This window comes from Diadema antillarum, unplaced genomic scaffold (genome assembly GCF_040938485.1).
Source record: "Diadema antillarum isolate AM-2024a unplaced genomic scaffold, OU_Dant_1.0 seq00000667_RagTag, whole genome shotgun sequence".
NCBI lineage: Eukaryota > Metazoa > Echinodermata > Echinoidea > Diadematoida > Diadematidae > Diadema > Diadema antillarum.
The window spans coordinates 620,692-645,471 of record NW_027271577.1 but is presented as its reverse complement, the minus strand read 5'-3'; the positions used below and the strand labels follow the sequence as shown (position 1 = coordinate 645,471).

The following is a 24,780-nucleotide window of genomic DNA, read 5'->3' as shown; positions in this document are numbered from 1 at the left end:
TTTCAGTTGTTTTTTTTTTTCATGAACCCATCACTTCCAAGGAATGGCCATAGTCTGTTAAAAGGTGATAAGACTTAAGAACTACAATATGCAATCATATCATAATCTGAATTGTAACATAAAATCAAAGACTTATTTTGAGTCTGATCAAAGTTTAAAAAGCCAGCATTAAAATGTCTGAATAGCTATTTTTTTTTTAAAGATACCCTGTTTATTCTGCATGATTACAAAAGATGATAAAAAGTATTGCTATTTCTGTAGGACTGCACTCTGAAATACTTATAGTGGCATACATTGTAATTAAAGTTCAATTACTTCAAATGCTATAAATAATGATTTATTAAACTAAGCATAGCCCTGTAAAGGTTAATGGATAACCTGTGTCAACACTCTACATTGGTGTAACTCTGATTTATGTTTCCTTAGAAGAGCGCCACCTACAGTTCAAACAAGCGCACTAGTTTTCTTGAAAAAACTTGGCAACCGCATTGTTCTGGATGCCTACAACTCCAAGTTTACTGGGTCTGATGACCCTGATTTGCCAAAAAGTGTTACTTCGTATATCCAGTGTCACCTGATCTTCAAATCTATTTTGTAGCGAAGTTACACATTGATACCTGAACAGTTTTTCTAGATTAATTACTGAATACATTGAGCACCACAAGCGTGAAGCAAACTGCACTCGCATTGCTGATAACTCAGAAATATTACACTTACTTTATCTATTTTTTTTGTGCTAAGTATACTAAGATTTTGCAAGTTCATGATATGACTGACTGCTGCTTCAGTGTATCAAACTAGTCATCAATAGTTTTGTTTTGTGTCTTTTAATTTAAGCTTAAGCATCGAACCATGCAAAATTAGTGAGATTTTCCACGTGTTGTGTAGATGAGTGATAAGTAAATTGTGCATGTGGGTAAAGCTTCGCTTTGAGTGATGCACAAAACAAATGATCACAAAGTGACTGAAATATATTAAGATGATAGAAATTTGAACATTAAGAAGAATTGTTCATGGCATTTTTGTAAACAATGCATACACCAGTATTGTGCTCCATAACATTTGTCAGTAACTTAATGTCTTCACTTGGTTCAATCTAGCTCACAGAACATTAATGCCATTTTTTGATCATGGATGCACTTTCATGTCTGAAAGTATTGATCTTACCTACTGTGTCTGTGTTCACTAGCTTTGATCGCCCACAATGCAAATTTGATGTCACATTTACCTGTAGTCCATACTATTTCATCCTAGGTCTCATAATCTTTAAAAAAATAGTATTTCAATGATATCATCTATCATTCTAGTTGAATATGAATGTACATTTTCCTTCTATACACATATTTTTCGAACAATTGCAATGATCCATATTAGCTATTACTGTAACAGGAGAGAACTTGTTCAGTATGGCTGTATGGTAGATACAGTTGTAGTTCACCATTCACACCATTTCTCCATACTTCATAACAAGTGTCTCCAAATCTCTAAAAAGTACTGAAATAAAACCAAAAAAAAAATTACACACATCAGAGAGATCATATCTCTTGATCTTAACATTCTGCTACCTACACTATCAAGAACTATTCACCCTGGAATTTACCTCCCATTTGATGACATCAGAGTCAGCACAGCCGAACTATTCCATGATATCGATCCTACAACGTTGGTCTTGAATATTTTATACAATCTCAAACTACAGAGACATACCGATAAATACAGAGGTTTGCTTGTCTGTATGTTTGTTTTGTTGTTGTTTTACAGCTCCTCTGCTGACAAAGCTCCACATGTCACTTTGCTTGACCATAATGTAATATTCATTTGCATGCTACCTTTGCAGGAAAAGGACAAAAAAAAGTTGACATCAGTATGTCGACTGCTGCAACTCCACACACTATGACTCATCTAGTCCACACATGTTTTGGTGCAAAAACAAAAAAACTTACCTTTACTATAAAAATACTTTGTCTCATACATCATTTGTGGTATATACATATAGACAGAGAGAGAGATGGACGGATACAAAAGATAGATGTACTGATTGACTGCTTGATTGATTGATTGACTGACTGACTGGTTGATTGATTGATTGATTGATTGATTGATTGATTGATTGATTGATTGATTGATTGATTGATTGATTGATTGATTGATTGATTGACTGATTGATTGATTGACAGATAGACAGAGGGAGAGGGGAGGGGAACAGAAGGAGACAGAGAAAGAAAGGGTGGAATCACAGCCACAGAACATTTAAAGTCAGTTCACATTTATTTCTTGCCCCCTTTGCCCACGTTCTTGGTGGCTGGGCCTAGGGCCACCTGCCGGGCGTTGGACCCAAACTGCAAGGTGCTGATGGTCTCCGATATGTTGTTCACATCGGGACTTGTGTTCACAAAGAGGCAGGCCTGTGAGAAGAGCAAACGCAGATGTCGATTAGATCAGATAACAAAAGATAGAGAAGGAAACAAACTGTCTATGATTGAGGGAACACTTGGATGGCCAGTACACACGTGGTACAGTAATGAAGGACAACTATGGAGGTTACGTTCTTCAGTTTTTCCTGTTTTCTAAACGTGTGTCTTACAGGTGTATGAGCTTTTGATAGTACGAAGCGGGATAGGGAAACTTGAAAATAAACACAACTTGACAAAAGAGGATAGATATGTATGCTAATCCTATGATTTATTCACAGGCGTACACTTCACGTAGAAAACCACAAGCATGAAAAAATAGTGTTTTACTGTTACTGCAATATGCCTCAAACCCCACAACCTGAGAGATGGCTCTGAAATAGCATAGCATAAACAATGCAAAAATATTGACATTAGTTAACAAATTATCATTCAATAACAGTAATAACAAATTCAAGGCAAAGTCAGGGTACGACTGCCGCTCTAAGAATTTTGTCAGAAATTCTTTGATAAGATCTGGGGCCCGTTGCATAAAAGTTACAATTATGGTAACTCTGCCATCCAATGGTAACTCCCATGGAATTCTTGATTTTGATTGGCTGTTGAGTATTGTTGCCATGGTAGTTACCATTGGATGGCAAAGTTACCATGATTGTAACTTTTATGCAACGGGCCACTGGCAAAATATCTTTTTTTTCTCTTTCCTCTCTAAATTTAGCACCCTAGCCCCATTCTTTGGTAGAATGATCCCACCGAAAAAGGAAGAGCAAGCTCTGCCAATAACTATTACCATGAAAAGTTGAAATTCTGATGTAACCTACTTGTGTTGTATGTGTGATGGGCAAGTTTGTTTGTTTGTGATTACCTTGGCATCTCCACTAAGTGAAGGCTGCAAAAGATGAGTGAGCTTGGAGTTCCTGTAAGGTACGTGCAAGGCACCTGTCCTGAGCCCCGTGAAAACCTGTGTGTACAAATTGACAAATTGCTGCATAAAATCTTACGCAATAACCATGCAGCTGCCACCAGCTACTGTACACAGTACTGCAAGAAGATGGAGCACTGAAAACTACGGAGAAGAGTCTGTCACACATGCTTATGTACACACACATGTGCAAGGTATTAAAGGTAAAACGCTTTTCAGTCATAGCTGGATTCTGGAGTGAGAACAGATTTTAAAGGTGGTGTTAGTGAAGAGAAGGGGAAGGCAGGAATATGTAACAAAAAGGTCACCAGACATGGATTTTTAGTTAAAGGGATGGAATAACTTTGGTTAAGATGGTGATTCAGGTTTTTATTTTTGCGGGAAAATTATAAACCACTCTTATGAAATATTATAGAGCATATAATTCTTAGAGGTACTGAAAGTTTATTTGTTTAAAATTGGTTTAGAAATGGGTGTGATATGCAAAAACAAAGCAAAACAAAGTGATCCCAATAAAAAGTGGGTCCAACTTTTTGTTAAGACCACTTTGTTGTTGGATATCTCAGCCATTTAAAAACTGATTTCCATCAAATAAACTTTTAGTTGCTTCAGAATTGCATGCTCTTTAAAATTTCACATACATGTAAGTGGTTTCTAATTACCTTTAAAAAAAGAGAAAAAAACCTGATCCCCATCTCAACCAATACTATACATCCCTTTAAGGGGGGTTGTGAAGGAGCAGACTTTAAGCCATAAAAAGATGCATAACTCGATTCAAATGGACTCTCCCAACCTATCTAAATAAAGTAAAGAAAGCAGTCCCACACACTCTGAAAAAGTGTGTACTGAGAAAAGAGGCTCTCTAACCTGGCCAAGAGAGGTGAGTGACTTGTTGATTGCAGCAGCCTCTACCAGCGTCTGGCCAGTGGCACCGGTCTTGGCAATCCGCTCCGACCCCGCCAGATCGACCAGCGTCAAGGAGCCGTAGCTCGTGGCGTTTGACACCTTGTCCGTTCCCTCCACCGTCAGCAGCAGCAGCAAATGCGACCGAGAACTGCAAGAAAACCAATGATTAGGGCTTATATTAGTGTGAAATTTTTGGTGTTGCATACCAAAATACATGAGTTCTTGCCACAAACCTTGAATTATTCATGGGGGGGGGGGGGACTGAAAGGGTAAGGGAACTAGCAGAATGCCAATTCAAATTCCAATTCAGTTCAATTCAATTCAAATTTTATTTCATTTTTTGAAAAGACCATAGACATTTCATGTCTTTTTGGTAACAGAGAATAAGCTTTCATAATCAACTGAGAAGAGTACATTAATTTACAGTAATTATCATTATGTTTTCATGAAAACTGAAGCGATGAAAATGAAATAACAATACGCAAACTTTGAAAAATGGACGGACCCACTAAAAAGACAATGCTTGCAGAATGATACAGCTTGGCAAATACGTCCTAGAGCTAAGGACATGAGTGCAAATTGAGTGATGAGGTTACCTCAATAAATAGTAAACACACACACAGAAATATATGAGTGAGACACCACAGTGATGACAGGAACTGATACCTGGTGGAGTTCATCTTTGTGGCTGCCACAGAGCGGTTGGAGTCACCCATCTCCATGATGGTGGTGATGTCCTCCTCCGTGGCCACCAGCTTCTCTGTCAGGCCCTGGAGGAAGAGCCGCTTGCCCTGCATCTTGATGTCCAGCGATGCCTTGCTCTCCGCGGTCAGCAGGTCCTGCACCTGCTCATTGTAGACCTCGATCATAGCAACCTGCATGGCAATAGAGACCGCATTAATCATTCCGGTAGAGTCATTTATATTTAACAGAACCCTCATGTATTCCATCGTGAAAAATTCAGAGAATGAAGCATGCAACGCACTGATCTGAGGATGACATGAGGGTTCTAACGGGAAATCTTAACATTGATGCGAGTGAGAATTAGAGAGGAATGACAAAACACGGCCAAGATTGATGAGGAGCATGTAGAATAATACTGAGCGGTGGAAGGAAATAATTCTGGACAAATTTGGTATCAAAAGTATTGTTTCTGCTGCAGTTTACATGTACATAAATGCATAAGCTATTAAGTTATTTTTGTTGTTTGTTTGTTGTTGCTTTTTTCCCCCAGATTCAATCATTGCATATTTACATGCAAAATTAAGCTACACATGGGGGGGGGGGGAAGGCATTGAATTAAGCTGGAGGGTAGATGAAAGGAACAATTACCTTTAATACGTAATCAACTTGTTCACGCTCCCCACAGATACGGAGCAACTCCCTGATGGCCCGCACATTGACCCCTGGGTTGTCCTTGGGGCCCATCATGGTGAAGGTCTTTCCAGATCCTGTTTGGCCATAAGCCATGATGCACACATTGTAGCCATCCACACAGGATGTGATGGTGGGCATGGCTTCAGCAAAGACCTGAGGGGGAAGAGGGTAGCATGCCAACATACACTTTATCTGTGTGTGTGAGTGTGTGTGTGTGTGGGGGGGGGGGGGGGGGAGGTGCTGTAACTTAACTCAACCAGAAGCAGTATGGACTCCCTCGCCTGGTCAGCACTGCAAATGTTCAGCAACCCTTGTAACTTGATTCATTTCAGGGCACTAAATGCTGAGTGGACTACAGTTTATGACACTGCCGTTGAGCCGAGAAATGCAGTCTAAAGATAACCTGAAAAAAAGTTGGGAGGCCTTGCAGCAAAATGGCCAAAATTCACACAGCCGTTGAGAACAGACTGCTTTTGCTACAACACAAATTTCCCATAGATGCCTGCCCCAGTACACTCAGGACTTGGTCCTCAACGGGTTAAGGTCAGGAGATGATTTGGAAGGGAACCGAGTTTTCTACTAATAATTAAAGTCTCTCAAAATAGCTACTCGATCACATCTTTCACAAATTTCACAGATGTGTAACTTCCAATTCCCCACCAGCAAGATTTTCAATTGTTCAAGACATCTTTATTACAGTGTACAAGTCCACTGCTTGCTCAAGTTGGCTTCAATGTTAAGAAAAAAATCACACAAACATATTGGAGCAAGCATTATCAAAATTGGATCAAACGCAAAACTTACTGAACTTTACAATTTTAGCAGCTACATTGTATTAATATGCAAATCTACTGAGGTAATGGTGTCATGGCTTTTAATACAAGTCTCCCTTTGATCTGTAATGGAGTCTTTGATATATTTCCTTTTTAACAATGACATCAACAAATGCAAAACATGTATCCTCTGTTTGAAATATTTGTTGTGACACTTCACTGTAGCAATGATGAATTTTGGGGGGAAGTGTTGCAGTAGCAACATATCTACTAAAGCCTGACTCTAAAGATATTTTTGCATATACAAACTTAAGAATGGATCTGAGGTTAGGACACTATCAAGTCAGCTAATCTGCACATGTGGTTGCAACATATATCACTGCTCAGTTAACATGTGAGAATCCACAAAATTCTTTATTGCACATCCAATTTTCAAGTGATGAAACCTTTGTCACTTGTTAATTTGATTTCAGTGTATTCATCACAGCAAATTTTCATCAGTGCCATTGCAATCATTGTCACTGTCATGATCCACATTGCTTTATGTGCTGTCTCTATCAGTAAAAATATATGATTATTAAACACAAACAAACAAACAAACAAACCAAACAAACAAACAAACAAACAAACAAACAAACAAACAAACAACAAACAAACAAACAAACAAACAAACAAACAAACAACCCGAAACTGAAACAAGACAATATTTAATTTAGGTTTACTTTCTAATATCAGGATGAGAAGACTGATCCTACCTGCTCTTGTGTAGAGCTTGGGGAGAGACATGATCAAAGGAGTACGTAGTCTTTTTGCCAGCGGGGTTGACGGCGTCGATCTCGATCTCCGAGGGGAACGTCAGACAGCACTCTGTGCGGGAGTCGTAGCGAACTCTGCAGAACACTCGGATGTTGCCTCGCAGCTCCTGGAGCTGATGGAACCAGAGTGAGGAGCAGTCGTTGCATTGTCATTTTATTTGAAACTGAGAGGTTTTCATTAATGATCAACACTAGTGGCTTGTAGGTGTTAAAAACTCCGGCTTACTCAGTTTTCATTTTAACCTGTTCACTATGAGGTTCTTTAGTCCTCATGGACCTTCCATATGATATATCATATATCATGTTTTTGAAGGCAAATATGCTTTACTATATCTATTACTATCCTGACTCTGAGCCACAAGATTATATCTTATTATGCTTTACAGAATAACAGCAGAAAACAAACAAATTAAGACATAGAGCCCCCCCCCCTTAAGCGCAGATTCTATAGTACAGTGTAGAATTAGTGAAAGAAATGTGCTAGTCGTGATCTCGATGTACATACATTGTATATCTCTCTCTTTATCTCCACTGATCCCCATCCCCCCCCCCCCCTCTACCCATGTTGCCTCCTCCACCCTAATCCCTCCCTTTTCTCTCCTTCTTTCATATTCGTGTAGAGGATCTTAGTCTGGCCCCCTACCTCCTCCATCCACCTTGATGTACGGGAGATTTGGCTACTCCCCAATCCCTCCCTAACTCTTCCAACCACTACATTGTAAAGAAGTTCTTTTGTCCCCTATTTCTCTCTGTCCCCCTCCTGTACCTTGTTGTACAGGAGTTTCGTCTGACTACCCTACCCCCACTTCACCCACCTTGTTGTACAAGAGCTTAGTCTGCCCCCGATCGCTTCCTCCTCCCTCCTCCTCCCACCTTGTTGCGCAGGACCTTCTGCTGCTCCCTATCCCCCCCCCCCCTCCAACACATGGCACTAAAAGGAGCTTAGTCTGCCCCTCCCTCTTTCCTCCACCCACCTTGTTGCCTCCATTCCCTTCCGCCACCCTTTTCCACCCACCTCATTATACAGGAACTGTCTGTTGCCAAGGTGACCCGTCTTCCCCCACAACTCCATCACACCTCCAAACACCTTGCTGTTGAAGAGTTTCCCATGCCCCCCCCCCCCCCCACCACCCCTTTCCTCTCCACTACCTATCTTGTTTGTACAGGAGCTTAGTCTGTTCCTCCTTCCTGTAAAGCACCCGCAGTTCCTCCAGCTCCTTCACATTGCCCGTGTCCATCCGCTTCATCTTGGACACAGCAGCTGACGCCTCCTTCATTAACTCGATCATACCTGGTGGAGAACAATCACAAATGTAGTGTTGTAAAACCACTCCGATGTAGAGAGACTTTTTTTTTCTTAATTTTTTTTTTGACAGGGAATTATCAGTCTCTAACGAAAATACAAGATTCTCATCCATCCATGAAATCATTACTCATACACACATCTCAAACACAGAATTCTGTAGGATGGTCATACAATTTTCAACTTTTGCAACTTATCAAACCTATGTCCAGAGTTAAAGTTGAGAGCATTTGGATTTAATGAAATGCAAACTATTGATTACATGGGACAGCCATTCGCCCAAAATGGTGTTAACAATGAGGCTCAAAAGTCATCACTCCTAGTCCCATGCTTGTACCTACCATTGAAGCCCTCCTGAACTTCTTTCTTGAGGGTCAAGTTGGCCTTGTCCAGTTCTTTGGCCTCCTTGTCCAGTTTGCGGAGGGTCTCCTCCTCCACGGTGGGGCCCTGTGGGACAGCTGGGGCCGGGGTTGGGCTGGGCTCCTCAGCTGTCTCTATGGCCTGTTGGGTCATACACGTACAACAAGTCACAGAACATAAAACAACAAATATGCATATTAAAAAAGAATGCATTATGTTATGTATAACATATAAAGAACAACAACAAGAATTCAACTGAGGAGATACTGACACGTTTAACTGATTAAATTTGTTCTATACTGATATAGAGTACAATTTCGGATCATGTTTCTCCTTATCAATAAATTTATAGCACACTTTGTTTGTTTGTTTGTTTGTTTCATTTTCATTTGAGAAGATGGCTGGATAGCCCATATTCAGCTGCAATAGCTGGTCTTCCATGGGGTCCTTGGGCACAGACTTCCTGATTCCTATCTAAGATTTTGTCTGACTGTGGCATCTGCCATAAAGGTTACATGTAAAGTTGCTGGTTAAGCTACCAATGGCAGAAAGAAAAGAATAATAGAGAATATATAGAGACAAGTGGTGCTGCTGGTGGTGGTGGTGTGTGTGTGTGTGTGTGTGTGTGTGGGGGGGGGGGGGGGGGGGGTAAGGTGGGGAAGTAAAGGTGCATTTGGTAAACCAAGGCAAGACTTACAGGGGGCTCAGCTGCAAGGGAGGTTCTGGCCCTGGCGGTCTTTGGTCTCTCGTTCTGCAGCGCCAGCAGCTTGTGATTGGCCGTCTTTGCCTCCACTTCCAGGCTGGCCACCTTTTCTCTCAGCTGATCCAGCTGCGGGAGGCAAACATTGCAGGAAATCACACTCCATTGCTATACCAATAACAGGAACAACAAACTCTGCCTGTTATTTGGTTCCTTTCTCTCAAGTTGTAATATATATCTGGATTGCATATATCCTACACGTAAATGAATGTTACGGATTGTGTGATGTTAGTTCAAATCTGAATTTTAATACTGGTATTTAATCGCAACATGTCACATGCGCCATGTCCCTTGTCGTCAGGGTCTTGGCCCTGGAAACTGTAGGGTTCTAGATGCTCTCTTGTGCTACCTAAACCTCATTTTTGGGGAGAAAAATGACCACAGTGAATGAGCAGTAATTCAAGAATAAAAATCTCATCAAGCATCCTTTTTTTTTTACAAAGTTTGCAGACACATATGACTCATTTGCAATCTCTCATCTATTTCCAGCTTGTTCAGCAATTTTCGGCACAGCTCGTGGAATACCACACATTTTTACATGTGACAGTTTTGCCTTTTTGAGGGGGGTGGGACAATTTACCTCTTTCTGCATCTTGTCATTATCAGCTCTCATCTTCTTGTTGTTCTGCATAACCTTGTCATAGCTCCTATGCTGTAGGTCAAACAAACAAATGAAAGGAATTATCATTATCATTTTTTTTCTAAGGGAAGATCTAGTTCACAATAGCCTGAATTTGATCATATACCTGCCTTAAACATAATCCTCCAAACAAATAATCCCCTACTGCAATACAAAAAATAAAAGTTTCAATTACAAATATACTGTGTAAACATGCACCAACAGTTTGATATTTTGGTCCTACAGACATTTATCAGAAGAGAAACCAAATTCTCACTCCATTTTGTAGCAATGTAGAAATACCTCTGTTAGGGAAAAAGCAAAAAAAAAAATATTATTCATACCCCAAGGAAATTTTTAGTTTTGAGCACAATTCTTACAAGTGAAGGATGGAGTGATGGTGACTAGGTGTTATAGCTCAGCATTTCTATTGTTTTGCAAATGAGGTGGTACTGGAATCAATGTCAACTTACAGAGGACAAATAAGAGTAAAAAGTTAACACTCAATCACCATCACTCCATCCTTCACTTGTAAGAAATTTGCTCAGATCTAATAATTTTTCAGGGGTATGAATAATTTTGTTGTTAACTGTATATTCCCAAATAAATGGGACATTTGAACTCTACGCATAGAATGACATACCACTCTGTTGTGATACAATATTGAAAATATTAAATATTGTACATTTAACACACCGATTTCATACAGCCAAGGAGAACAAGACTAAACAATTTGTCAAATCTATACAAGGCACTCATAGCGATAACACTTAATAATTCATGTTTGTAATTCATGGCAGACTGTATCTGTGGTTCAATTTTAGATCATGAACCACAATGACAGAATGAAACAGTATACATGAACCGGAAACCTAACAATTGAGAGTCTGTGGTTTTATCCACAGAACCACAACAGCTCCACTGGAAAAGATAAGATGAAAATATGTAACTAGATCACCAATACTGGGCAATATAATTTCTATAGTCATTGCTCTATAATCTCCATAATTCTCTCCCCTTCTTACTATTTTGGCAAGTTTTTCCTGCATGACAGCAATCTTCTGGTCCTTCTCCTTCAGAATCTTCATATCGAATCCCTTGAGCCGGTCGGGCGTGTCCATACATCCCGTGTCACCCACAGTCAGGTACGTCATGACGGCATCGTCGAGATCGTAGTTGCTCTTTCGCAGTGCCGCGAGGATGTCGTAACTGTCCTTCCACGACGGAACTTGGTCCTGTCATTCATCAACATGTGAAAAAACATGCTGTCATGCATATGTACGGGAAAGACATAGTTAAATGTTTCTTTTATGAGGACCACAACTTTCTATACCACAGAATCTAAAAGAACCTCCCTGTAGGGAGCCTCTCCTCACTAGTCATGGAATCACCTACATACCAAACTATCGTACTGTATGAATACATGTACCTATTCATCCTTCAATACCAGCAAATCTGGTTTTAACAAGAGGTTGCTGCACTTAGCATAAAATAGTGAGTAGTATGTTGGTATGGTTGCCAAGCATGGAGCAATGGTCAGGAATACAAGAAATTTTCACACCAGAATCACCCTTCACACAGAAGGGTGAATTTATAAAGTTTGCAAAAAGGTATCTTCTGGTACTCCATGGGAGATGGATTAAGAAAAGAGAGGGAAATACCTTGACTTGCTTGATCATTGGTTTGACAAAGTCTGTGTGCTGCTCCCAGCTAATGGGCATCTTCACCCACATCCCAGAGCTGTCGTCAAAGTAACAGTGGATGTTGCGCTTCTCCTGAGGAGCAAAGTTGAGAGAAATATACATGTACAATGAAAATTAAAATGAAGAGCCACAATTGTTCAGACAAAAATAAAATGTATTCTATAAATTTCTTGCTCTTTTTCAAATTGTATTTCTATATGCACATATCTTCTATTGATAACTTTTTCTCTATGTAAAGTCTCTTTTTTGATATTGCTGATTCATTCAGAAGATGATTTGAAATGATTTGCCTTGACTTTTATTGCAACCTTATTCAACATGTACAGAGAGTATTACATTTTGAATGCAACACACAAAAAAAATATCAATGAACTATCAAGGAATGAATGTCAACATGCAAATACACATGCTCTTGATATGCTTATACTTTTGTCAAATCTTCACAAGGTCATCTTTGATGGATAGAAATGCCTTAGATAGTGGTATACTTGTCATCTACCACTATGTATGCGCCTATAAAAGCATTTACTAAAACAAAAACAGGTACCACACACGGTGGCAAAAGCAATGGACTTTTTGGTGGGAATTCAAGTTAAATACATTGTGTACATTGTAAGGCTTGCGGCTGGAGTGGAAGCTGCATTGTTAAAAAAAAATAGTACAAATATTTACCTTTCATCCCCTTTCCCATTAGCTTCTGGGCCTACGTTTACATCTTCTTTTTTTTTCATTTCTTTTCTAAAATCTAATATTGATACACCTACTACTTCAGATGAGGCATGAGAAAATTACTTAGAGCTGAGCGTGGGAAGACACATTGAGGCATGAAACTTGGTAGACTGACTGTGTTATGTGAAAATTCCCCCTGATTCCCCCTGAAGGTTTTATGAAATGTCTGCTTTTCATGAGATCTAAACTGCATGACCTGGTTTCATCATGCAAAAAATTTGAATGACAAAGAATGTAAAACTATACACAGTTCAATGCATTCACGAAATGAAAGCCACAAATTACCAGGTACAACTTGTACTTGTACGGTTGTACATTTGATTATGCAATTCACCCTGAGCCGGAATCCTTTGTGTAATGCTATGAATTGCAAATCAATTGAAAACCATACAGTTTACCTAAAAAAAGTGCCTGTCTGTATTATGGGTGGGATGATATATTTTACACACAAACAATTTTTTCCTTCTTTGGAAAAGTGTGTGTGCATTGGGGGGGGGGGGGGGGGGGGGAGTCTCAGTCTACTGGTAGATTTGTTATTACCTCAAATATGTATGTGAGCAGTGTTCCTCGGGTAGGGTGTTGAAGAGACCCCGCCCTGTCATCATTGGTGCCACCAAGACCTCCGGAGACTGCCGCATCACTGCTCTCGCCATGCTCACCGTATCCACCGCCAGCCTCATCTGCTCCACCTTCCCCATAGTCCTGGTCACCATCACGGACAAACACGCCCTGGCCGATCCACTGCTGGGGAAAAGGCTGCCAGTTCTACAGTGGAGGAAAAGGCCAAATGAAAAATGAATAAGATGCACCGGGGACAAGCTGAATTACTGTTTACAGACAGGAGTTTTCCTATAATTTTCCTAAAGAAGAGTGCGATATTTTGCGAGTGAGCACACGGGTGGGAGAATGAACACACTCAATATTCTATCCACAGGGTTTGAAATGCCATTAAGGGAGGTTTTATGTCGCAGGATTTCTGACCTCCTTGAAACCGCATTTCAAATTCTCTTTCCCCTGTATATAACAACAAAAGGCATCTGCATCTGTTTAATACATCTTACTAGTAAGTCAATGTACATGTACAGTACAAGCGTGCACAGGTGAACATGTACTTAAAAAGATCACATGCAGTATCTTCAACTTAAATGTTCTACGGTGGACATTTTTGATGCATCATCACTAAACATAACGAAAGTCATGTGCACAGTCCCCAGTAGGCATACTCAATTTTGTTGATAAAAGTACAGTGGATGTACAATGTATGCACTGCTATCATGAATCGCATTTACATACAAGTTGCAAATTATTGGTCCTTCCTTCATCATCACCTATAAATGACCACTGAGTAGAGTGGGGAAACTTGTGTACTGATTACATTGAAAAAGAATATCTTGATTCTATTATTTGGTATAGTTTGTACAAGAAATCAATGTCAGTCCCCCGCCAGAATTTTGTTGCCGGACTCGAAAAGTTTGCCTGGGAGCAGGAAAGTCCCACTGAGTGTTCACATGATGGGGATGCAGGGGAAACTCCTGGCAAACAGGACATTCCCCGTAAAGTTTGGGATCATCTGAATGCAGTGTTAAGCATACTGTACTGCTGATAATGATGGGAATAGACTGATGTGACAGACTTATTCGTAACTAAAACTCAGAATGATCTAATATGAATTGTTCTTTTTGAAAACATGAAAGTACAATGAAATATTTACAGGGCCCTGTTTCATAAAGCTGTTCGCAAAGTTACGAACAACTTACGAGCGACTGGTGATCAGTTCTGATGTGCTATACTTACATAAGAATTTCCATAATTCAGCACAAGAACTGATCACCAGTCGCTCGCAAGTTGTTCGTAACTTTACGAACAGCTTTATGAAACACCCCCCTGATCGTAGTTTAGAATGCTTGAATAATCAATGTGGGTATGCAACAGATTCATTTACTTTTATCGTACTCATACCAATAAATATCAGCACACATCTAGACTCTTTAATTGATGATTTGAAACATGTATTTACAAATTGTTTCAAGCAGATTGAATGTTCAAAATGTCAATAATTAAAGCACAAGAAAATTATGAGCATATGTCTGTAATCCAGATAAATTATACCAGTACCACTCATCCATATTTAAAGCATAATTGTAACAGACTAACTGCAACACTTTAAACAACACATTAATGGTACAATAAAAGTAAATTCTAGTTTGCTTCCATGAGCAAAGTAAGATAATATTCAACTTGTATAAATTTGCTAACAAGTTGAATCTTAAACTCTGAAATCTTAAATGCTTTCAAAAAAATGAAACTGTCACTTTCCCTATCATGAAGTCTACTGACACCTTAGGTTTGTGTACACAACTTACATCTTTTCAGACTGCATTCTACGGCTTTTCAAAGAGTGCACACAGTGATGCAATATATATTTCTTGCATTGTGAATCGCTCTCTGCATGAATAATTCAGTCCAGCAGGTGGATGCAATTTCTGTGCAATGCATTCACATCTCGGCAAAGCTTTTTAGAGGCCACGGTCTCTTGTTTCTCTCACTTTAAAGATATTTCGCAAATGTCACTTTCGTGCCTATTTCATTTGGTATAATAAAATCGTGTTGATGATTTTTTTTTTTTTAGTTTTAAGAGCTCTGAGAATCGATCCCTTCTGTTTAACTCTGACCTAAACTACATGACATAAACTAGCAGTATCATGTTGATTTTGTGATGCAAGGTCAAGTATTTCATTATCAATACTGCATTGGGCATTTATGTCAGTGTTGCACGTAGGGCAAAGCATGCAGGAAAAAAAATAGAAGCTACTGAATGGCTATGAATAAGCATGCAGCTGCCTCTCTCAAACCTAACAAGAACCTTCAGAGCAATGCCAGTATTTAAGTGTCAAAAAACATGTGAACTAGATTATGCCTTGGATGTTGAAGCTACAATGTTCATCTTCTTCTTCTTCTTTTTTTCTTCAATCTTAGATATACACTGTAAGTGTCTTAAAATTGAAATAAAAACTTCATATTAACTTGTTGAGGATGAGTCTTGAGTACACTTGGGCAGGTGTTTATGGGAAATGCATGTTGTAGCAAAATCAAACCGCCCTCAACGGGTTAAAAATACTGGGGAGTGTGGTTTTGGTTTTGTTACAAATTCTGTGTTGTACCAATGTATCTGCTATGCACAATTCAGTGAATAATGTATTTGTTGACATGTTCCATACACGCTGGTGTTATCTAAACTACTCATTAATTTACATGACCATCATCAGTTTGGCTTTTTTAGCTGGGATTTAAGATATCATCCCATTGATTTATTCCCCTCACACCCACCTTAAAAAAACCCACAATTAAACGTTAAAAAAAACCCAAAACAAAACAAAATCACATAGAAAAAAGAGAAGAATTCAAGTGGCAAAGGCTGAGTGCAACCTAAATGTGTTCATATTATACAAATGAGCTATCTGGCATAAAAGCAATCTTCTTTTATCTCCAGAGAAAGAAAGAAAGAAAGAAAGAAAGAAAGAAAGAAAGAAAGAAAGAAAGAAAGAAAGAAAGAAGGATGGGAAGGATGGAAAGGAAGGAAGAAAATATGTAAAAGTAATCAAACAAATAGACAAAAATGATTTGTACAAAGTAAAATATACCCAGCAAATGCAAGTCTATGATGTCTTACACATTTAGGACAACTGGAATACATATGTTGCAAAAACATGATTGGAACACATTTGAAAAGGGGTAAATAGAAGCTTCATCAATGTCAAAATTACCAAGAGAAAGTTATTTGGAATATTAAACTTCATACTTCCATCAAAGGTATCATTCAAGCTGCAACCACATAAACTTGTAAATATAATAAGCAAATAAGTACGGGTGATGATATAAAAACAATTCAATCTGCACGAAACCAACACAAATTCTTTACAAAAATTTGAGAAAGAAACATTAACTCACATCTTCTGAATGTATTGCCAATTTAAGGATCAGGCACAATGTAGTATTTATAAACAATTTAGAGGCCTAAGGATGCATGTCATTGGAGCTCTGCAACAATATACGCGGTAAACAGCTCTAGGTATATTGTGACCAAAACGTGGATGAAATTAAGGAAAGCTTTACTCTACCAAATGAGATACCGGCAATGTATCAAGAGAGAGAGAGAGAGAGAGAAAGAGAGGGGAAAAAGAAAAAAGATACAGCTAACCCCTAGAATGTACATGTAGAAGTGTGGTTTCTTTTCAAGATATCAGCTGTCTTCAAGATACCAGGGCCCCATTTAATCAAAAGATAAAATCAATTTTAAGTTTCCTTACCGCATAAGCTGCCATAGACTTACAGTTGAAATAAACTTTATATTAATCAACTTTAACACATCATAAAACAGGGCTCAGGTATGTACCACTATACACAATATTATTGTAGTTAGTATGTCCACTCACCTGTGTGTCCCAGCTATCCAGATAGTGCCTTTGGCCAGCCTGCTTGATACAGGTGTAGGTCCGTCCACTGTTGTGATGGAATGTCTCAAAGACAATGTCATCATCACCCTTTGAATGATAGAAACAGAAAACAAACATTAAATAAAACTAGAAAGAACTACATTGTACAGGTATGTCTAAATAGGATCAAACAGACAAATGTACCCACCCTTTATACAGTACTTTGTAAAGCAGGAATGGAATTTTGGATTGAGCTGTATGTTGTTAAACTTCAAAGTCAAAATAAACAGTTAGTCCATGTTGATCTACCTATTAAAGGTCTCCTTATCTCGGCATTCCAATTTTATGATGGAATGGACTTTACTCATGAGAATGATTTCATCTTGTTTCATTTCGTAAAGCGAGTCATGACCCCAAGGTACAGTGTATAGTATACAGAACATACCTTGGAAGTGAACTTATTTGCCCCAATGTATCTTCAGTTTGTAAACACAAGTTCATACAATCTTCAAAGCATGTCTATCAAGAAACTTCTTCAAAACATTCTACATGTATGATACGCAAAAGTTTGCTCTTCCTTTTTCCACACAGACTAGTAAATATTCTACATTCTGATTGTTCTTAATGGCTTTTTTTCTTACACTACAAATTCAACTTCTACTATGATTTAATATAATATGTGTATGTACATGTACATCAAATATATTTTTATATTCTACAAAACTAAGATATAAATTGTGTGTCATGAAATGGTTGCCAATCTTTGCAAGAGTTAAGATTTAAAAAAAAAAAAGTCTTTTTTTATTTTGCAAGCATTTTAAAATGATCTCATTATAAACACATACAGTTTCTGGGTCCTATGTCTCAGAATAGTTATTCTCTGTTGAATGGGGAAACAAGGAGTGTGGCAATTCAATCCACAGGAAAAAAAAAAATTCAGTGTACAGGACGGGTTTACACCAGTGGCGTGTTAAGAATAAACTCCTACTTCAATTCACATGAACACAGAAATACCAAACTGATCATATTTTCCATCAGAATGAGATTGCTCTCTCTCTCTCTATCTTCAGCTTTTGCGCAATGCATTTGTGCAAGGACTGAAATTAATTGCATCGCATTGATGTGGCAAATAGCCATGCTCACTGATTCCAATCAACTGTGCAAAATTTCATCACAAGAATGACAGAGGAACCTTGCAAATCGTCATGACAACAATGCTGTTAAAATGCATAGCCATCAGTCCGTACATTACTCGCATCTTTGCCACATAAATTTGTATTTTGCAGAGCGATGTAATACTCTACACAAGGCAGACAGAGTGTGCGTCTGCCCAGCATGGTCATCAAAGATGCTCTATGGAAAGTGCAATACCAAACCAGCTTCATCATGAGGGGATTGAATAGAATACAAATTAACAAAGAGAAATGTAGTAGTTGTATAAACATTAGAATGTACACCAAGACAGTTATGGAGTTTTAAAGTTATCTTTATTGGAGGTGATATCATACCTTCACAAATCTCCCATGACCTCTCACTAAATATCTTTTATAGATTATTATCCTTTTTGACACCATACATTTTTTTTTTCATATAAAATTCATAAGAAAAGGTCACTGTCACACTGTTGACAGTCATTTACAATCCAACCTACATTGTGTATCAATGATGACATTCAGGGAGAAAGGGAATATTTCCTAATTATGATCATAATGATTGAATAACTATCTATTATTTTTTTTTTGTGAGGTAATGACATCACTATCACTTTTATATCAAGCTAAAATTTATCTAAAAGGCTTATTAATAGTGATACATAATTCTTTCACCAGGGAGCTTCAGAACAGAGTCATCTTACCATATTAGTCATCTTACGATGTATAATATCATTCTTCAGAATTCCCCCTTCCCTCAAAAAAATAAGGACAAAACAATTTAAACAAAAGACAGAAATTGTTGCAAAATTCAAAATATCACCAACAGCAATAGATAGTGACTCAAACAAAGATCACCCTCATGCTCACTGTCAAATGTGATTTCAGTGCCAACAGTCCTTGCTGCTTTATCATTATGGTCATCGAGTCAGTAAAGAGCTACACTTGGGGAAACGTTCAAATTGCTATTGATAGTATGCTACTGATAATACCCCAGATAGGAAAATGTTCTCCTGTATCCCATTTGCCCTAAACAGTGCTCAAATTCTAGCTGCCTTACAAAAGCAACCACGTGAGCTTGTAGTATCCAGTTGTTAATATTGAAGCTATAAAGTATACATTGTTTATTCAATCCATGTTTACACACTGCTGTAGTTTACAACATCAAGGGATAATGGACTGCAATTTCTCAAGGTATCCCTTGGTACCACTATGACTGCACTCTCTCTTCAGCAGAACAGGTTAATGGAAACTGCTAGTAACCATGGAAACAGTGTCACACTGCATGGTGTAAGAGTCTTTAAGTGGTGCTACAGTGAATGCAGTCACTACTTACATGCTTCGGTATGGGAGGTCTCTTTGTGTTACGTAATATTCACTACTCAATGATGACAAAGAAATCATCATGCAGCATGAGTTGCAGGAGTATTAAAGAAAATATACATTTTGTAATGTAGTGAAGTAGAAGAACATTATAATTCTGCTTTCTGGGCATTGCTGTAGCATGAATTCGCGATCTTGTCGTCGAAGAAAGTTGATGAAAACAAAGAGAGGCAGAGTGAGAAACAAAGGGAAATATAATGTTTAAATATATACAGGAGAAAAAAAAGTATACCGGTATTCTGCATTTTATAACTATAACTCCCACTTGCAAGCCTACCATGGAAATTTGTTGTGATGGATATTCAACTCCATGGGAGACAGCCCGCTTACATCCCTCCTCATTTATGATGTACTAGTATATTTTCACACGTGATGACTACTGAAAGCCAGCAGTAGTCATCTTGCTGCGACCCCACTCAGAGGCAGGGTACTGTGCCAGTCAGGAATGACTGTATTATGAAGTCCTGTTTTTGTCTTCATTCACCTGAGTCTTGGATACTCCCTGCAGTATTTTGGAGACCGAGTCCGAACAGATCAATACAATCAATGAACTGAAATGCAGCTATGAATAGGCACTAGTCCCTTGTACAATGCCCCCCAAAAGAGGAAAGGTATTGAAGAGGGTGTTAATTTGGCAGCTGCTGTAAAAAGTATTTAAAAATAAAAAATAAAATCAAAAGAGGTATCATCTGAACATACATGTTGTAGAACCAGAGTTCAAATGCCTGACTACATACAGTGTACGGTATGTGCAGCAGCTGTACGTACATAAAAGTATAATCATAGTACATGTAACCCCAGTAGAGCTGCAATCAGTTCCTAGATTGTCGCAACTTCCAAAGCAAGTTTTACTTTACAAACATGTACAAGTAAGCTTAGTTCATAAAGTGACTGAGCACATTTGAATGGTTGGGTGCACTATGACATCCAAAACCCTTCATTTTTACTTTCTTCTTTCTTTGCAAGGCTGCAATGTGCTTCATTAACAAAAACAAAAAAACAAAGCAAAACAAAACAAAACAAACCCCAAAACATATCATCCTTGTGTGGTCTCCCTCTTTGTTTTATGCATGATAATTAGCACAGTAGCTGATATTTGTTATAAAGTACAGGATGTACATGTAGCAGAGGTCTTACAATTTTTTTTTTCTAATAACAATAAAGTTCTAAGAGAAATTCTGTAAATATGGATCTACAAGTGAAAGTTAAAACGCTAATTTGCACTATTCAAACTGGACACACTCTCAGTATCAATTTGGAGTATGGTTCAGTTTCAATAGTGACTGCACCAACATTTGTCTTGCAGAAAACATGTAATCAAAATGACAGAGTCAGTTCATGAATATTCACATAATCGTCTGTTGAGAATGAGAAGGGCGTTAAGTGGTCTTGAACACTATGGGTTTTGTGGCAACTTAACGCCCTTCTCATTCTCAACAGACGATATTTACAATAAAAATTGAGTACACAGCATATTGTCATCACCATAGGTGAATAGCATGATGAAAAAAAAAAAATCATACATCCTGTGATATCTGTAATAATTTCTCCTTTTAAAAGGAATTTTTCCCCAATATGTGTCACATTTCTTCTACAAAACCAGAGTTCAGAATTATTGTTCATGTGAATGGTCAGTATGAAAGTTCTGCTATATCAACCAACTACAAATTTAGAAACAAGTGAAAGTTGAACTGCAGTTTCCATGGTTACAAATTAAGTAATTAAATTGCAGTCTTCTCTTATTGTTCTGACATGCTTCCTCTGCATCTCTATGACTCATCATTTATCAATGTTTGGTTGTTGCTTATACAACTTCTACGTTCTAGTGATCAAAGTAAATTATGTACCAATGATCATATGCATTGTACATTCTATTAAACAATAACTGATACATGATGATGTACAACATCATCATTATCATCATTGCAGAAGTACAGTGCACAGTGAAATTTGAGTGCTAGCAACCAGCCTGTTGCAATTAAATACAATGTAGCTGTGATAGATACGTACAGCTGTACATGTATGTACACTGTATGTCATTCAATTAATCCTCCAAGAACTACATGAACATGTATGGCCCCTGAACAATCTTCAAATCATGACTACACTCTGGGCACCTACATACTGTATTCTTACAAACAGTTACTAACAGTATTAACTTACCTTGATGGATCCAACTGATGCAGATGTACTTAATACCAGAAACATTTGTGACATGAAACTTTTGAGAATTGGACCTGACAGCCTGTTTCGCAGCATAAAACTTTCTTAAATCATCACTGTCATTCAATGCATTCAAACATGTACACATGCAAGCAAAAATTTCTAGTTTTAAACTACCCGGGTAGTATTAACTGTTTAAATTATGTACATTATCCGAAATCACTTACATGCGTAAAAATATTACTAAAGACGACTGCAAACATAATCAAAAACATTAATTCATAGACATACCATTTCTTGGAGTTGCAGGGCCATTGACAGAAATTCATCTGGGTTTTGATTAGGTTGGGGCACCAGCTGCGGCTGTGGTTGCTGGTACCTGGGCTGCAGTGAGTTCAACACCCGCTCCTGTTGCTGTACTGAGCGGGTCCCATATTGCCACATGTCTTGCGGGCCATTGTATCCATGGGGTTGATGGCCTGAGTAGCCGGCCCCTAGCCCTGACGCATAATCATTGTCACCATTACTTCTTGCATTGTTCGTATGTCCATGTGTAGTATTCTGAGCAGTGCCCCGCTGACCATGAGAGGCTGAGGGTGCATTTGGGTCTTCCAGCTGCACCTCCTCAAAGTTCTGTCGCCCCCGAGCGCGCTTGGCGCGGCTCGGTTGCGGAGTGGGTTCCGGCATCGTCTGCGAATTCTTCGGAGAGCTGCTGGACCCGCTTCCCATTTGGATGATAAAGGGTTCCGGTAGGGGCAGCTGGGACACAGTCCAGCTGCCGAGTTAAAGGTCAGTCCTGCTTCAGAGTGACTGACCAGAAACTGGGGATCTCCACTGGACACAAGACTACTGTCTCATTGTTAGCCCATATTCTACATTTTGTTGAGAATCTGTTCCCCCCTGGTAAGAACCTGAAAGGAAGATGAATAGACAAATCATGATGGATTTCTAGAATAACACTTTAGTACATTGTTACTGCACAACATTAACTTTGTTTACATTTTTTAGTGGAAAGTGCCACAAACAGACTTAACTTCTTTTGTTTAATTTAAAATCATGTCATGTCATTAGCACTCAGGAAGCACTTACAGTGGCAGAAAATGGCCAGTTTTTGCACATGACTTAAAGAATAACACGCAGTTAGTCTTGTTTAGTGCATGATCATAATGTGAATATCGAAAAGAGATTTGCCTTCTGAGAGAATTCTAAAAATAGAAGTTGGTCATCCCCCCCCCCCAAAAAAAAAGGGCAAAGTCAAACTCATGACCACTCAAATACTGTACAAGCAGAAATTTTCGCGTACAGATATTTTCGCGAATAGCTACTGGGGGGACATTTTTGCGTGTTGTTAATTTAGCAGTTGCGAGGGTCTAGCTGAACTTAGTTATTCGAGCGTTGTCATTTTCGCATGTTATTATTTTTGCGGTTCAAAGGCGATTCGCGAAATTCGCGGATATAAAACCACCGCGAAAATTTCAGCTCGTACAGTAACTGCTAGTAGTTTTGTCTAAGTGCAATCCCCAAAAATGATTCTATTTGTTGTCTGTATCATATTTTCTCTGCACATTTGTCAGACTACAGTAGATTATATTCCTTTAGAGAGTTTAATGACATAACCTCCCAATTCAGTACCAGACCTCGAAATGAAAAATCACGAAATGGAATCTAATTCATCAATTAATGTGACAGTCCGTTTCTTCAATAGATGTTCTGCTGATATTGGCTCCACACACCATGGCCATCATGAGGGAACTGGTGCAAAGTGGACATCCACCAAAGAATTACAGCAGATTCTTGAATCTACATTAGTATTTGACCACATACATTGGTACATGACATGACAACACTCATTAAAATTTACAAAAATATTTGTCTATAGAAACAGCTAGAATCTACATGCAGTCAATAAATGCTTTTTTACTTTACTTCCACTACAAGTATTAGAAACCTAGGCTTTCCAAAGCCACCAAAATACCCCCCCCCAAAAAAATGGATAAAAAAAAAACAACAACAACAAAATCAGGATAGCCTATATGGCTGCCTGCTTTATTCTACCCATAACAATTCAGTTCTCATCCGCCAAAACAGCAACAGTCTGATAACTGCATAATACTTTAAGAGTCTAGGTCTAAAATGTAAGTTTATCTCCTTAAAGCTGGCATACAAATTGTATAATGTACAAAGAATGTTGGCAGGGCTGCCAACATTTCCATCACCCACCAAAATTCAAATCAGAGATTCCAAAGAGCAATCAGGCAGATACAATGTACAGGTCTGTGTAATATTACTAATAGTAAGGTGCATTCGAGCGCTCTCCTAAAGCGAACTGAACCGTATCAACGAAACCCATGCTAGAGGAGCGCTCAAACCCTCCTATGAGTCCTAAAGTATACCGTAGTGAACTGTGCCAAATAAAAATAGACTACTTTGCGATGTGCTCCAAAAGGGTAAAATATAAAAGATTTGCCAAAAGCGTACCCAAAGTTTACATATTGTATTATCAAACATGCACATATTAAAGTCATACGTCATGCAAGGAGTTTCATTCCCTTTGTTCAGGGCATCTGTAGTTTTTTATAAGTGTGCCAGGTGAATCCTCTTGTTACAATACAAGTACAACCTATGTGACTTTCTCTAAAAAATATCTCATGATCAGGTACGCTTTCCCCACTGAGCGCTGAAATGCTTCAAATCCAACACAGTACAGTTCAGCATGCGTTGGTTCACTTTACATACATTGTATCAACATGTATCAACATGTATCCACCATCTTCTTGTAAACAGCCCTGCTGTCGCTGTAAATACAAATGTACAAGTAACACGGTTAGACACTACGTCAAACAACGAGCAGGCCGTGGTCGACTGGTCGGTCGAGCTCGAGCTGGCAGGTTTCTTCTAACGTTGACGTGCCCGGCGGCGCCGGGCAGGCTGGAGCCGGCCGATGTGTGGTGATGATGATGGGGACAAGAAAC

General features: G+C 38.7%; 1 pseudogene; it reads right to left on the bottom strand.

Moving 5' to 3' along the window:
- Positions 1-210: 210 nt before the first annotated feature.
- On the bottom strand, positions 211-23,024 carry LOC139736858 (uncharacterized; annotated as a pseudogene).
- Between the last annotated feature and the right edge of the window lie 1,756 nt (positions 23,025-24,780).